This window comes from Pseudophryne corroboree, chromosome 4, assembly GCF_028390025.1.
Source record: "Pseudophryne corroboree isolate aPseCor3 chromosome 4, aPseCor3.hap2, whole genome shotgun sequence".
Taxonomy (NCBI): Eukaryota; Metazoa; Chordata; class Amphibia; order Anura; family Myobatrachidae; genus Pseudophryne; species Pseudophryne corroboree.
In genome coordinates this window covers 306,335,896-306,353,671 of record NC_086447.1, presented here as the reverse complement: position 1 = coordinate 306,353,671, position 17,776 = coordinate 306,335,896, and the positions used below count along the sequence as shown (strand labels likewise).

Genomic DNA, 17,776 nt, shown 5'->3' with positions numbered 1-17,776 from the left:
TTACAAGAGGAAGGGATTTACTGGTCAGTGGACTGCTTCCGCTGTCACCCAAAGTTTTTGAACTTGTCACTGACTTATTATGAATGCGCTGCAGGTGACGTATAAGGGAGGATGTTCCGAGGTGGTTAACGTCCTTACCCCTACTTATTACAGCTTGACAAAGGGAACACACGGCTTGACACCTGTTGTCCGCATTTCTGGTGAAATACCTCCACACCGAAGAGCTGATTTTTTTGGTATTTTCACCTGGCATGTCAACGGCCATATTCCTCCCACGGACAACAGGTGTCTCCCCGGGTGCCTGACTTAAACAAACCACCTCACCATCAGAATCCTCCTGGTCAATTTCCTCCCCAGCGCCAGCAACACCCATATCCTCCTCATCCTGGTGTACTTCAACACTGACATCTTCAATCTGACTATCAGGAACTGGACTGCGGGTGCTCCTTCCAGCACTTGCAGGGGGCGTGCAAATGGTGGAAGGCGCATGCTCTTCACGTCCAGTGTTGGGAAGGTCAGGCATCGCAACCGACACAATTGGACTCTCCTTGTGGATTTGGGATTTCAAAGAACGCACAGTTCTTTGCGGTGCTTTTGCCAGCTTGAGTCTTTTCAGTTTTCTAGCGAGAGGCTGAGTGCTTCCATCCTCATGTGAAGCTGAACCACTAGCCATGAACATAGGCCAGGGCCTCAGCCGTTCCTTGCCACTCCGTGTGGTAAATGGCATATTGGCAAGTTTACGCTTCTCCTCCGACAATTTTATTTTAGGTTTTGGAGTCCTTTTTTTACTGATATTTGGTGTTTTGGTTTTGACATGCTCTGTACTATGCCATTGGGCATCGGCCTTGGCAGATGACGTTGCTGGCATTTCATCGTCTCGGCCATGACTAGTGGCAGCAGCTTCAGCAAGAGGTGGAAGTGGATCTTGATCTTTCCCTAATTTTGGAACCTCAACATTTTTGTTCTCCATATTTTAATAGGCACAACTAAAAGGCACCTCAGGTAAACAATGGAGATGGATGGATTGGATACTAGTATACAATTATGGACGGGCTGCCGAGTGCCGACACAGAGGTAGCCACAGCCGTGAACTACCGCACTGTACTGTGTCTGCTGCTAATATATAGACTGGTTGATAAAGAGATAGTATACTCATAACTAGTATGTATGTATAAAGAAAGAAAAAAAAACCACGGTTAGGTGGTATATACAATTATGGACGGGCTGCCGAGTGCCGACACAGAGGTAGCCACAGCCGTGAACTACCGCACTGTACTGTGTCTGCTGCTAATATATAGACTGGTTGATAAAGAGATAGTATACTCGTAACTAGTATGTATGTATAAAGAAAGAAAAAAAAAACACGGTTAGGTCACTGGTATATACAATTATGGACGGGCTGCCGAGTGCCGACACAGAGGTAGCCACAGCCGTGAACTACCGCACTGTACTGTGTCTGCTGCTAATATATAGACTGGTTGATAAAGAGATAGTATACTCGTAACTAGTATGTATGTATAAAGAAAGAAAAAAAAACCACGGTTAGGTGGTATATACAATTATGGACGGGCTGCCGAGTGCCGACACAGAGGTAGCCACAGCCGTGAACTACCGCACTGTACTGTGTCTGCTGCTAATATATAGACTGGTTGATAAAGAGATAGTATACTCGTAACTAGTATGTATGTATAAAGAAAGAAAAAAAAACCACGGTTAGGTGGTATATACAATTATGGACGGGATGCCGAGTGCCGACACAGAGGTAGCCACAGCCGTGAACTACCGCACTGTACTGTGTCTGCTGCTAATATATAGACTGGTTGATAAAGAGATAGTATACTCGTAACTAGTATGTATGTATAAAGAAAGAAAAAAAAACCACGGTTAGGTGGTATATACAATTATGGACGGGCTGCCGAGTGCCGACACAGAGGTAGCCACAGCCGTGAACTACCGCACTGTACTGTGTCTGCTGCTAATATATAGACTGGTTGATAAAGAGATAGTATACTCGTAACTAGTATGTATGTATAAAGAAAGAAAAAAAAACCACGGTTAGGTCACTGGTATATACAATTATGGACGGGCTGCCGAGTGCCGACACAGAGGTAGCCACAGCCGTGAACTACCGCACTGTACTGTGTCTGCTGCTAATATATAGACTGGTTGATAAAGAGATAGTATACTCGTAACTAGTATGTATGTATAAAGAAAGAAAAAAAAACCACGGTTAGGTGGTATATACAATTATGGACGGGCTGCCGAGTGCCGACACAGAGGTAGCCACAGCCGTGAACTACCGCACTGTACTGTGTCTGCTGCTAATATATAGACTGGTTGATAAAGAGATAGTATACTCGTAACTAGTATGTATGTATAAAGAAAGAAAAAAAAACCACGGTTAGGTCACTGGTATATACAATTATGGACGGGCTGCCGAGTGCCGACACAGAGGTAGCCACAGCCGTGAACTACCGCACTGTACTGTGTCTGCAGCTAATATATAGACTGGTTGATAAAGAGATAGTATACTCGTAACTAGTATGTATGTATAAAGAAAGAAAAAAAAAACACGGTTAGGTGGTATATACAATTATGGACGGGCTGCCGAGTGCCGACACAGAGGTAGCCACAGCCGTGAACTACCGCACTGTACTGTGTCTGCTGCTAATATATAGACTGGTTGATAAAGAGATAGTATACTCGTAACTAGTATGTATGTATAAAGAAAGAAAAAAAAACCACGGTTAGGTGGTATATACAATTATGGACGGGCTGCCGAGTGCCGACACAGAGGTAGCCACAGCCGTGAACTACCGCACTGTACTGTGTCTGCTGCTAATATATAGACTGGTTGATAAAGAGATAGTATACTCGTAACTAGTATGTATGTATAAAGAAAGAAAAAAAAACCACGGTTAGGTGGTATATACAATTATGGACGGGCTGCCGAGTGCCGACACAGAGGTAGCCACAGCCGTGAACTACCGCACTGTACTGTGTCTGCTGCTAATATATAGACTGGTTGATAAAGAGATAGTATACTCGTAACTAGTATGTATGTATAAAGAAAGAAAAAAAAACCACGGTTAGGTGGTATATACAATTATGGACGGGCTGCCGAGTGCCGACACAGAGGTAGCCACAGCCGTGAACTACCGCACTGTACTGTGTCTGCTGCTAATATATAGACTGGTTGATAAAGAGATAGTATACTCGTAACTAGTATGTATGTATAAAGAAAGAAAAAAAAACCACGGTTAGGTCACTGGTATATACAATTATGGACGGGCTGCCGAGTGCCGACACAGAGGTAGCCACAGCCGTGAACTACCGCACTGTACTGTGTCTGCTGCTAATATATAGACTGGTTGATAAAGAGATAGTATACTCGTAACTAGTATGTATGTATAAAGAAAGAAAAAAAAACCACGGTTAGGTCACTGGTATATACAATTATGGACGGGCTGCCGAGTGCCGACACAGAGGTAGCCACAGCCGTGAACTACCGCACTGTACTGTGTCTGCTGCTAATATATAGACTGGTTGATAAAGAGATAGTATACTCGTAACTAGTATGTATGTATAAAGAAAGAAAAAAAAACCACGGTTAGGTGGTATATACAACTATGGACGGGCTGCCGAGTGCCGACACAGAGGTAGCCACAGCCGTGAACTACCGCACTGTACTGTGTCTGCTGCTAATATATAGACTGGTTGATAAAGAGATAGTATACTCGTAACTAGTATGTATGTATAAAGAAAGAAAAAAAAACCACGGTTAGGTGGTATATACAATTATGGACGGGCTGCCGAGTGCCGACACAGAGGTAGCCACAGCCGTGAACTACCGCACTGTACTGTGTCTGCTGCTAATATATAGACTGGTTGATAAAGAGATAGTATACTCGTAACTAGTATGTATGTATAAAGAAAGAAAAAAAAACCACGGTTAGGTCACTGGTATATACAATTATGGACGGGCTGCCGAGTGCCGACACAGAGGTAGCCACAGCCGTGAACTACCGCACTGTACTGTGTCTGCTGCTAATATATAGACTGGTTGATAAAGAGATAGTATACTCGTAACTAGTATGTATGTATAAAGAAAGAAAAAAAAACCACGGTTAGGTCACTGGTATATACAATTATGGACGGGCTGCCGAGTGCCGACACAGAGGTAGCCACAGCCGTGAACTACCGCACTGTACTGTGTCTGCTGCTAATATATAGACTGGTTGATAAAAAGATAGTATACTCGTAACTAGTATGTATGTATAAAGAAAGAAAAAAAAAACCACGGTTAGGTGGTATATACAATTATGGACGGGCTGCCGAGTGCCGACACAGAGGTAGCCACAGCCGTGAACTACCGCACTGTACTGTGTCTGCTGCTAATATATAGACTGGTTGATAAAGAGATAGTATACTCGTAACTAGTATGTATGTATAAAGAAAGAAAAAAAAAACCACGGTTAGGTGGTATATACAATTATGGACGGGCTGCCGAGTGCCGACACAGAGGTAGCCACAGCCGTGAACTACCGCACTGTACTGTGTCTGCTGCTAATATATAGACTGGTTGATAAAGAGATAGTATACTCGTAACTAGTATGTATGTATAAAGAAAGAAAAAAAAACCACGGTTAGGTGGTATATACAATTATGGACGGGCAGCCGAGTGCCGACACAGAGGTAGCCACAGCCGTGAACTACCGCACTGTACTGTGTCTGCTGCTAATATATAGACTGGTTGATAAAGAGATAGTATACTCGTAACTAGTATGTATGTATAAAGAAAGAAAAAAAAACCACGGTTAGGTCACTGGTATATACAATTATGGACGGGCTGCCGAGTGCCGACACAGAGGTAGCCACAGCCGTGAACTACCGCACTGTACTGTGTCTGCTGCTAATATATAGACTGGTTGATAAAGAGATAGTATACTCGTAACTAGTATGTATGTATAAAGAAAGAAAAAAAAACCACGGTTAGGTGGTATATACAATTATGGACGGGCTGCCGAGTGCCGACACAGAGGTAGCCACAGCCGTGAACTACCGCACTGTACTGTGTCTGCTGCTAATATATAGACTGGTTGATAAAGAGATAGTATACTCGTAACTAGTATGTATGTATAAAGAAAGAAAAAAAAAAAAACCACGGTTAGGTCACTGGTATATACAATTATGGACGGGCTGCCGAGTGCCGACACAGAGGTAGCCACAGCCGTGAACTACCGCACTGTACTGTGTCTGCTGCTAATATATAGACTGGTTGATAAAGAGATAGTATACTCGTAACTAGTATGTATGTATAAAGAAAGAAAAAAAAACCACGGTTAGGTGGTATATACAATTATGGACGGGATGCCGAGTGCCGACACAGAGGTAGCCACAGCCGTGAACTACCGCACTGTACTGTGTCTGCTGCTAATATATAGACTGGTTGATAAAGAGATAGTATACTCGTAACTAGTATGTATGTATAAAGAAAGAAAAAAAAACCACGGTTAGGTGGTATATACAATTATGGACGGGCTGCCGAGTGCCGACACAGAGGTAGCCACAGCCGTGAACTACCGCACTGTACTGTGTCTGCTGCTAATATATAGACTGGTTGATAAAGAGATAGTATACTCGTAACTAGTATGTATGTATAAAGAAAGAAAAAAAAACCACAGTTAGGTGGTATATACAATTATGGACGGGCTGCCGAGTGCCGACACAGAGGTAGCCACAGCCGTGAACTACCGCACTGTACTGTGTCTGCTGCTAATATATAGACTGGTTGATAAAGAGATAGTATACTCGTAACTAGTATGTATGTATAAAGAAAGAAAAAAAAACCACGGTTAGGTCACTGGTATATACAATTATGGACGGGCTGCCGAGTGCCGACACAGAGGTAGCCACAGCCGTGAACTACCGCACTGTACTGTGTCTGCTGCTAATATATAGACTGGTTGATAAAGAGATAGTATACTCGTAACTAGTATGTATGTATAAAGAAAGAAAAAAAAACCACGGTTAGGTCACTGGTATATACAATTATGGACGGGCTGCCGAGTGCCGACACAGAGGTAGCCACAGCCGTGAACTACCGCACTGTACTGTGTCTGCTGCTAATATATAGACTGGTTGATAAAGAGATAGTATACTCGTAACTAGTATGTATGTATAAAGAAAGAAAAAAAAACCACGGTTAGGTGGTATATACAATTATGGACGGGCTGCCGAGTGCCGACACAGAGGTAGCCACAGCCGTGAACTACCGCACTGTACTGTGTCTGCTGCTAATATATAGACTGGTTGATAAAGAGATAGTATACTCGTAACTAGTATGTATGTATAAAGAAAGAAAAAAAAACCACGGTTAGGTGGTATATACAATTATGGACGGGCTGCCGAGTGCCGACACAGAGGTAGCCACAGCCGTGAACTACCGCACTGTACTGTGTCTGCTGCTAATATATAGACTGGTTGATAAAGAGATAGTATACTCGTAACTAGTATGTATGTATAAAGAAAGAAAAAAAAACCACGGTTAGGTGGTATATACAATTATGGACGGGCTGCCGAGTGCCGACACAGAGGTAGCCACAGCCGTGAACTACCGCACTGTACTGTGTCTGCTGCTAATATATAGACTGGTTGATAAAGAGATAGTATACTCGTAACTAGTATGTATGTATAAAGAAAGAAAAAAAAACCACGGTTAGGTGGTATATACAATTATGGATGGGCTGCCGAGTGCCGACACAGAGGTAGCCACAGCCGTGAACTACCGCACTGTACTGTGTCTGCTGCTAATATATAGACTGGTTGATAAAGAGATAGTATACTCGTAACTAGTATGTATGTATAAAGAAAGAAAAAAAAACCACGGTTAGGTCACTGGTATATACAATTATGGACGGGCTGCCGAGTGCCGACACAGAGGTAGCCACAGCCGTGAACTACCGCACTGTACTGTGTCTGCTGCTAATATATAGACTGGTTGATAAAGAGATAGTATACTCGTAACTAGTATGTATGTATAAAGAAAGAAAAAAAAACCACGGTTAGGTCACTGGTATATACAATTATGGACGGGCTGCCGAGTGCCGACACAGAGGTAGCCACAGCCGTGAACTACCGCACTGTACTGTGTCTGCTGCTAATATATAGACTGGTTGATAAAGAGATAGTATACTCGTAACTAGTATGTATGTATAAAGAAAGAAAAAAAAACCACGGTTAGGTGGTATATACAATTATGGACGGGCTGCCGAGTGCCGACACAGAGGTAGCCACAACCGTGAACTACCGCACTGTACTGTGTCTGCTGCTAATATATAGACTGGTTGATAAAGAGATAGTATACTCGTAACTAGTATGTATGTATAAAGAAAGAAAAAAAAAACCACGGTTAGGTGGTATATACAATTATGGACGGGCTGCCGAGTGCCGACACAGAGGTAGCCACAGCCGTGAACTACCGCACTGTACTGTGTCTGCTGCTAATATATAGACTGGTTGATAAAGAGATAGTATACTCGTAACTAGTATGTATGTATAAAGAAAGAAAAAAAAACCACGGTTAGGTCACTGGTATATACAATTATGGACGGGCTGCCGAGTGCCGACACAGAGGTAGCCACAGCCGTGAACTACCGCACTGTACTGTGTCTGCTGCTAATATATAGACTGGTTGATAAAGAGATAGTATACTCGTAACTAGTATGTATGTATAAAGAAAGAAAAAAAAACCACGGTTAGGTCACTGGTATATACAATTATGGACGGGCTGCCGAGTGCCGACACAGAGGTAGCCACAGCCATGAACTACCGCACTGTACTGTGTCTGCTGCTAATATATAGACTGGTTGATAAAGAGATAGTATACTCGTAACTAGTATGTATGTATAAAGAAAGAAAAAAAAAAAAACCACGGTTAGGTGGTATATACAATTATGGACGGGCTGCCGAGTGCCGACACAGAGGTAGCCACAGCCGTGAACTACCGCACTGTACTGTGTCTGCTGCTAATATATAGACTGGTTGATAAAGAGATAGTATACTCGTAACTAGTATGTATGTATAAAGAAAGAAAAAAAAACCACGGTTAGGTGGTATATACAATTATGGACGGGCTGCCGAGTGCCGACACAGAGGTAGCCACAGCCGTGAACTACCGCACTGTACTGTGTCTGCTGCTAATATATAGACTGGTTGATAAAGAGATAGTATACTCGTAACTAGTATGTATGTATAAAGAAAGAAAAAAAAACCACGGTTAGGTGGTATATACAATTATGGACGGGCTGCCGAGTGCCGACACAGAGGTAGCCACAGCCGTGAACTACCGCACTGTACTGTGTCTGCTGCTAATATATAGACTGGTTGATAAAGAGATAGTATACTCGTAACTAGTATGTATGTATAAAGAAAGAAAAAAAAACCACGGTTAGGTCACTGGTATATACAATTATGGACGGGCTGCCGAGTGCCGACACAGAGGTAGCCACAGCCGTGAACTACCGCACTGTACTGTGTCTGCTGCTAATATATAGACTGGTTGATAAAGAGATAGTATACTCGTAACTAGTATGTATGTATAAAGAAAGAAAAAAAAACCACGGTTAGGTGGTATATACAATTATGGACGGGCTGCCGAGTGCCGACACAGAGGTAGCCACAGCCGTAAACTACCGCACTGTACTGTGTCTGCTGCTAATATATAGACTGGTTGATAAAGAGATAGTATACTCGTAACTAGTATGTATGTATAAAGAAAGAAAAAAAAACCACGGTTAGGTCACTGGTATATACAATTATGGACGGGCTGCCGAGTGCCGACACAGAGGTAGCCACAGCCGTGAACTACCGCACTGTACTGTGTCTGCTGCTAATATATAGACTGGTTGATAAAGAGATAGTATACTCGTAACTAGTATGTATGTATAAAGAAAGAAAAAAAAACCACGGTTAGGTGGTATATACAATTATGGACGGGCTGCCGAGTGCCGACACAGAGGTAGCCACAGCCGTGAACTACCGCACTGTACTGTGTCTGCTGCTAATATATAGACTGGTTGATAAAGAGATAGTATACTCGTAACTAGTATGTATGTATAAAGAAAGAAAAAAAAACCACGGTTAGGTCACTGGTATATACAATTATGGACGGGCTGCCGAGTGCCGACACAGAGGTAGCCACAGCCGTGAACTACCGCACTGTACTGTGTCTGCTGCTAATATAGACTGGTTGATAAAGAGATAGTATACTACTAATATTATATACTGGTGGTCAGGTCACTGGTCACTAGTCACACTGGCAGTGGCACTCCTGCAGCAAAAGTGTGCACTGTTTAATTTTAATATAATATTATGTACTCCTGGCTCCTGCTATAACCTATAACTGGCACTGCAGTATTGCTCCCCAGTCTCCCCCACAATTATAAGCTGTGTGAGCTGAGCAGTCAGACAGATATATAATATATATAGATGATGCAGCACACTGGCCTGAGCCTGAGCAGTGCACACAGATATGGTATGTATGTGACTGAGTCACTGTGTGCTGTGTATCGCTTTTTTCAGGCAGAGAACGGATTATAAATAAAAGTGGTGGTCACTGGTCACTATCAGCAAAACTCTGCACTGTACACTACTGAGTACTCCTAATGCTCCCCAAAATTAGTAAATCAAGTGTCTAAACGGAGAGGACGCCAGCCACGTCCTCTCCCTATCAATCTCAATGCACGTGTGAAAATGGCGGCGACGCGCGGCTCCTTATATAGAATCCGAGTCTCGCGATAGAATCCGAGCCTCGCGAGAATCCGACAGCGTCATGATGACGTTCAGGCGCGCTCGGGTTAACCGAGCAAGGCGGGAAGATCCGAGTCGCTCGGACCCGTGAAAAAAAACATGAAGTTCTGGCGGGTTCGGATTCAGAGAAACCGAACCCGCTCATCTCTAAAAACATTAACAAAGTAAGTCCAAATCATAGTATTTAAAATGAAATGTATGAAGTTTATCATTCATAATGATTAAATATAACAGAATGAATGTTTATTATTGCACAAAAAAACATTATTTAGGGCCACTAGCTGTGAAGAAGTTGAAGGACCCATTTTCCCTTAAGGCACTCTATTGAATCAGAGGCAAAGCAGTAAACATCTTATTAAACAACAAGTGCAGAAAAGCAAAAGACAGCAGCCTCTAGAGTCATGTTAATTATCTCAGGGTTGGTGTCAGTAAGAAGGCTGTCTGGCAGTTTCTAAGGCAGTCAGATGGTAGAGCCAACATTTAAACATCCCCAAGGTCTTGCAGTTACAACACTGTCATATTTCAAATGACAGGAAATACTTATGAACACACCGACATTAACCTCCTCAATTATATTCAATGTCAAGGTTTCCTAAATAGGCAAACCATTCATTTTTAATGTATAGATTAAAAAAAATACATGGAAGTAACATTTCCTAGGGTGCAAGGAAAGCCTGTGGAAATATACACTTGAGCTGCAAAATAGCATTTTGAAAAAAATCTGTGTAACATGCATTATTTAAGAAGAAAAAATTAAATAAACACCCATTACCTGCAGCATTATTCATACTGTTTGTGGAGTTGCAGTTTTTGTCACCAACCTACAGTATCTTAATATATGCTACAGTGAGTATTAAGCACGTCTTGTATTTTTAAATGTAAACATGTTTGTAGTGGGAGTGACTAGACTAACATGTATCCAAGCATTTTAACATTAACTAGTAGACTGGAGTAATGATGGTAGGCTCTAGGCAGCCTTTTCTAGGAAGTGTTTGATGTCTTATGAACCTCTATATCATATTCGGTTCATGCATACACATACCTCCCAACATGACCCTCTCCAGGAGGGACACAATGCTCTGTTTCTGGACTTCTCTCTTCATTTATGATTGCCGGCACCTGTGTTGAACAGGTTAATGGATAAGAAAGGTGTTTCAGCACAGGTGATGGCAATCATAAATTAAGAGGGAAGTCCAGGAGCAGAGCATTCTGTCCCTCCTGGAGAGGGTCATGTTGGGAGGTATGCATATAAGTTATTTTTTAACATTTTGCACTATAAAATGTAATTCACAGTACTTACTGTGTAGATCACTCTGCAGATCAGATAAAAGCTCCAGTCTTCAGAGCAATTATCCAATCACTGTGCACCTATACATCAGGCATTTCCAACCTCAGTCCTGAAGGCACATAAACAGTGCAGGTTTTCGTCATATTTAGGCTTCAGCACAAATGGTTAAATCAAAATAACTGAGGTACTAATTAAGTCACTTGTGCTCAAGTGTGGATATCATTAAATCCTGGACCATTGGTGTGCCTTGAGGACCATGGTTGGGAATGCCTGCCATACACGCTGAGCTATTTTCAGCTCAGTGTGTACTTTTGTTAAGGGGATCAGGAGGTTCGGCATCTCAATTTATAAGCACGGCATACAATGCAACTTTCCAATCTGACAGCTTTATGTTAGGTTACTTTTTAAAAATGTTAATTACAGCATGACAATTCTTATGTATTTATCTGGGTATTAGCATAGATTTATTATATGGAAAGGTGTCAGGAAACATTGCACGATACTTTTATATGTGATATTCTTCTACACGTTGTTAAGTTTGTTTAATTATAGCATGACAATTCTTATGTATTTATCTGGGTATTAGCAAAGATTTATTATATAGAAAGGTGTCAGGAAACATTGCACAATAATTTTATATGTGATATTCTTCTACACATTGTTGGTCATTCTGAGTTGTTCACTCGCTAGCTGATTTTAGCAGCATTGCAAACACTAGGCCGCCGCCCTCTGGGAGTGTATCTTAATTTAGCAGAATAGCGAACGAAATATTAGCAGAATTGCTACTAAATAATTCCTTGCAGTTTCTGAGTAGCTCCAGACCTACTCCTAGATTGCGATCACCTCAGTCCGTTTAGTTCCTGGTTTGATGTCACAAACACGCCCTGCATTCGGCCAGCCACTCCCCCGTTTACCCAGTCACTCCTGCCTTTTTACCTGGCACGCGTGCATTTTTTAGCACACTCCCTGAAAACGCCATGTTGCCGCCCAGAAACACCCACTTCCTGTCAATCACACTACGATCACTCGAGCATTGAAAAAACGTTGCTCGAGCTTGTGTATATCTACTAAGTTTTGTGTTAAATAACTAAAAGCATGCGCACTGTGTATCATGCGCATGCGCATTTTCTACCTACTCGCTCCGTTTCTAAAAACGACAAAGAGCGAACAACTCGGAATGACCACCAACATTGTTTGTTTAGTGTTAACATATTCAGTCAATTGTTATGTAGTGACTACAAAATAGCTTTATAAATATACTGTATGTTACTGTATTTAATGCTTGTATAATAGTTATGTTGTGTCTTATTGGAATTTTAGAGTGTTATTTGTGTTAGAATAGTTGAGCACTACTGTGCAGTCTCCAAAATGGATGATGCTTCATTCCCTTACCAAGATGGCCACCATTACTACTACTGCACCTGCATGGCACCTTGTTACTGTGTATGAATGACATAATGGGTAACGGACATCTCTCCCTTAGCTCCAAAGACCTGCTACTGCTGGACCACTATTCAAGCACATGCACCCCTACTGCTTCCAGTAGACAGTCGCTGGATGGTGATCTGTCTGAGGCCAGCTCCACTATATGCTCTGCATCATGCCCATCAACCAGTGTAACAATGACAGCAGCTGCACCATCACTTGATCAACAAACCCCACTGCCGTGTTAAGCTAAAAAGTGGTCTGGCCCTTGGGTCAATTACATTTCTGCTGGTGTGCAAATTAACTTTGCCAAACCACCAACTGCTAACACATTTCCAACAATTTGAACAACTATTAAGTAATAACAAGTATTATATAACTGCACAGTAGGGCACAGAGAAGGGGTGGTCTTCAGTTTGCCGGCGACCGGGCTCCCGACGACCAGCATGCCGGCACAGGAATCCCGGGCACTGGCATACTGACAAGTTTTCTCCCTCTTGGGGGTCCACAACCTCCCTGAAGGGAGAATAGATAGCGTGGCAAGTGCAATGAGCACACAAGGGGCTCATTTGCGCTCACCCAGCTGTCAGTATGCTGGCGGTCGTGATTCCAGCGCCAGTATGCTGGCCGCCGGGAGCCAGACCGCAGGCATAACATACTACATCCCAGAGAAGTTATAACTCATAATGTGACATTGAGAGAAGTTGGGACAGCTTGGCTGTGGAGCAAATCCACCAGACAATAGTGAAATGTTAATGGTCATAAATAAATAATGTCAAACCGCTCTAATCAAGCTGGTAACATTCCTCAGGTGCTGTGGGAGGGGGTTACTCTGGACAAGAAAAACAAAGGGATTTTTCCCACGCACTCTACTGGCTGCTAGTAAGAAGAACTATGGAGGTCATTCCGAGTCGTTCGCTCCGAAAATTTCTTCGCATCGCAGCGTTTTTCCGCTTAGTGCGCATGCGCAATGTCCGCACTGCGACTGCGGCAAGTAAATTTGCTATGAAGTTTGGATTTTTACTCACGGCTTTTTCTTCGCTCAGGCGATCGTAGTGTGATTGACAGGAAATGGGTGTTACTGGGCGGAAACAGGCCGTTTTATGGGCGTGTGGGAAAAAACGCTACCGTTTCCGGAAAAAACGCGGGAGTGGCTGGAGAAACGGAGGAGTGTCTGGGCGAACGCTGGGTGTGTTTGTGACGTCAAACCAGGAACGATAATCACTGAACTGATCGCAGATGCCGAGTAAGTCTGAAGCTACTCTGAAACTGCTACGAGATGTGTAATCGCAATATTGCGAATCTTTCGTTCGCAATTTTAAGAAGCTAAGATTCACTCCCAGTAGGCGGCGGCTTAGCGTGTGCAATACTGCTAAAATCGCCTTGCGAGCGAACAACTCGGAATGAGGGCCTATATACTATGTAATAATAGAAAATTTAGAGCTCGTCGTTACATATGTTTTGCAAAAGATATGATAAGCCTCCAGGCCACTTCACAGCTGCTCTATTACTGGAGGTCCCTAACTAAGCATAAGTCCAGGGCTTGGACCCCACAAAGTCTGCTCAGGCCCGACCACCTCAGGGCAGCACACCATTGAGATACTAAAGTGTTAATATGTGTTAATAAGAAAGAAGCAGAAACTGTGTGTTAGAAAGTGATACAAAAATAAGGGTGTTAATAAAATACTCAAAAGAGTAATATTAGTGGAAAAACAGGAGTGTTACATAAGTGCTAAATAAATATTATGGCGTGCTACCCCAAGGTAGCCCAGTCACACCAGACCTGGGGGGTACCACTCCCCAAACTCACACACAGCATGATAATAATTATATCCACTATGGGTCATACAATTGCTTAATGTACGGCCATGGTCATGGTCATGTCTGACTCAGACAGTATGGAATAAAGTGCTAGTAGGAGGACACTGCTAAGTACAAGAAGGGAGGCGATAGATGAATAGACCATGCTTTCAGTCTCTGGTATGTGAACTGCACCACATTAGGGTGAGAAAAGTAATGGAGTTATATTTTCTCAATCAATGGTTTTCAGTTATTTACTAACAGGATATTTTGTATGCCTGCTGTGGTTTAAATCCAGAAGCTTTAACTGTTTTTGTCAGGGAGTTACCTAATATCTGTATTCGTTTGGGATATTGGTTAGAGATGTGCACCGGAAATTTTTCGGGTTTTGTGTTTTGGTTTTGGGTTCGGTTCCGTGGCCGTGTTTTGGGTTCGAACGCGTTTTGGCAAAACCTCACCGAATTTTTTTTGTCGGATTCGGGTGTGTTTTGGATTCGGGTGTTTTTTTAAAAAAACCCTAAAAAACAGCTTAAATCATAGAATTTGGGGGTCATTTTGATCCCAAAGTATTATTAACCTCAATAACCATAATTTCCACTCATTTTCAGTCTATTCTGAACACCTCACACCTCACAATATTATTTTTAGTCCTAAAATTTGCACCGAGGTCGCTGGATGACTAAGCTCAGCGACCCAAGTGGCCGACACAAACACCTGGCCCATCTAGGAGTGGCACTGCAGTGTCACGCAGGATGGCCCTTCCAAAAAATACTCCCCAAACAGCACATGACGCAAAGAAAAAAAGAGGCGCAATGAGGTAGCTGTGTGAGTAAGCTAAGCGACCCTAGTGGCCGACACAAACACCTGGCCCATCTAGGAGTGGCACTGCAGTGTCAGGCCGGATAGCCCTTCCAAAAAATACTCCCCAAACAGCACATGACGCAAAGAAGAAAAAAATGAGGCGCAATGAGGTAGCTGTGTGACTAAGATAAGTGACCCTAGTGGCCGACACAAACACCTGGCCCATCTAGGAGTGGCACTGCAGTGTCACGCAGGATGGCCCTTCCAAAAAACACTCCCCAAACAGCACATGACGCAAAGAAAAATGAAAGAAAAAAGAGGTGCAAGATGGAATTGTCCTTGGGCCCTCCCACCCACCCTTATGTTTTATAAACAGGACATGCACACTTTAACCAACCCATCATTTCAGTGACAGGGTCTGCCACACGACTGTGACTGAAATGACGGGTTGGTTTGGACCCCCACCAAAAAAGAAGCAATTAATCTCTCCTTGCACAAACTGGCTCTACAGAGGCAAGATGTCCACCTCATCATCATCCTCCGATTCATCAACGTGTACATCCCCCTCCTCACAGATTATCAATTCGTCCCCACTGGAATCCACCATCACAGCTCCCTGTGTACTTTGTGGAGGCAATTGCTGCTGGTGAATGTCTCCATGGAGGAATTGATTATAATTCATTTTAATGAACATCATCTTCTCCACATTTTCTGGATGTAACCTCGTACGCCGATTGCTGACAAGGTGAGCGGCGGCACTAAACACTCTTTCGGAGTACACACTTGTGGGAGGGCAACTTAGGTAGAATAAAGCCAGTTTGTGCAAGGGCCTCCAAATTGCCTCTTTTTCCTGCCAGTATACGTACGGACTGTCTGACGTGCCTACTTGGATGCGGTCACTCATATAATCCTCCACCATTCTTTCAATGGTGAGAGAATCATATGCAGTGACAGTAGACGACATGTCCGTAATCGTTGGCAGGTCCTTCAGTCCGGACCAGATGTCAGCATCAGCAGTCGCTCCAGACTGCCCTGCATCACCGCCAGCGGGTGGGCTCGGAATGCTGAGCCTTTTCCTCGCACCCCCAGTTGCGGGAGAATGTGAAGGAGGAGATGTTGACAGGTCGCGTTCCGCTTGACTTGACAATTTTCTCACCAGCAGTTCTTTGAACCCCTGCAGACTTGTGTCTGCCGGAAAGAGAGATCCAAGGTAGGTTTTAAATCTAGGATCGAGCACGGTGGCCAAAATGTAGTGCTCTGATTTCAACAGATTGACCACCCGTAAATCCTTGTTAAGCGAATTAAGGGCTCCATCCACAAGTCCCACATGCCTAGCGGAATCGCTCAGTGTTAGCTCCTCCTACAATGTCTCCAGCTTCTTCTGCAAAAGCCTGATGAGGGGAATGACCTGACTCAGGCTGGCAGTGTCTGAACTGACTTCACGTGTGGCAAGTTCAAAAGGTTGCAGAACCTTACACAACATTGAAATCATTCTCCACTGCGCTTGAGACAGGTGCATTCCACCTCCTATATCGTGGTCAGTTGTATAGGCTTGAATGGCCTTTTACTGCTCCTCCAACCTCTGAAGCATATAGAGGGTTGAATTCCACCTCGTTACCACTTCTTGCTTCAGATGATGGCAGGGCAGGTTCAGGCGTTTTTGGTGTTGCTCCAGTCTTCTGTACGTGGTGCCTGTATGCCGAAAGTGTCCCGCAATTCTTCTGGCCACCGACAGCATCTCTTGCACGCCCCTGTCGTTTTTTAAATAATTCTGCACCACCAAATTCAAGGTATGTGCAAAACATGGGACGTGCTGGAATTTGCCCATATTTAATGCACACACAATATTGCTGGCGTTGTCCGATGCCACAAATCCACAGGAGAGTCCAATTGGGGTAAGCCATTCTGCGATGATCTTCCTCAGTTGCCGTAAGAGGTTTTCAGCTGTGTGCGTATTCTGGAAAGCGGTGATACAAAGCGTAGCCTGCCTAGGAAAGAGTTGGCGTTTGCGAGATGCTGCTACTGGTGCCGCCGCTGCTGTTCTTGCGGCGGGAGTCAATACATCTACCCAGTGGGCTGTCACAGTCATATAGTCCTGAGTCTGCCCTGCTCCACTTGTCCACATGTCCGTGGTTAAGTGGACATTGGGTACAACTGCATTTTTTAGGACACTGGTGAGTCTTTTTCTGAGGTCTGTGTACATTTTCGGTATCGCCTGCCTAGAGAAATGGAACCTAGATGGTATTTGGTACCGGGGACACAGTACCTCAATCAAGTCTATAGTTGGCTCTGCAGTAATGATGGATACCGGAATCACGTTTCTCACCGCCCAGGATGCCAAGGCCTCAGTTATCCGCTTTGCAGCAGGATGACTGCTGTGATATTTCATCTTCCTCGCAAAGGACTGTTGGACAGTCAATTGCTTGGTGGAAGTAGTAAAAGTGGTCTTACGACTTCCCCTCTGGGATGACCATCGACTCCCAGCAGCAACAACAGCAGCAGTAGGCGTTACACGCAAGGATGCATTGGAGGAATCCCAGGCAGGAGAGGACTCGTCAGAATTGCCAGTGACATGGCCTGCAGGACTATTGGCATTCCTGGGGAAGGAGGAAATTGACACTGAGGGAGTTGGTGGGGTGGTTTGCGTGAGCT

General features: G+C 43.6%; 1 protein-coding gene across 7 annotated transcripts in view; it reads right to left on the bottom strand.

Moving 5' to 3' along the window:
• Positions 1 to 17,776, bottom strand: part of NAALADL2 (N-acetylated alpha-linked acidic dipeptidase like 2) — a 1,057,096-nt gene that overhangs the window by 775,672 nt on the left and 263,648 nt on the right. The window lies entirely within an intron of this gene.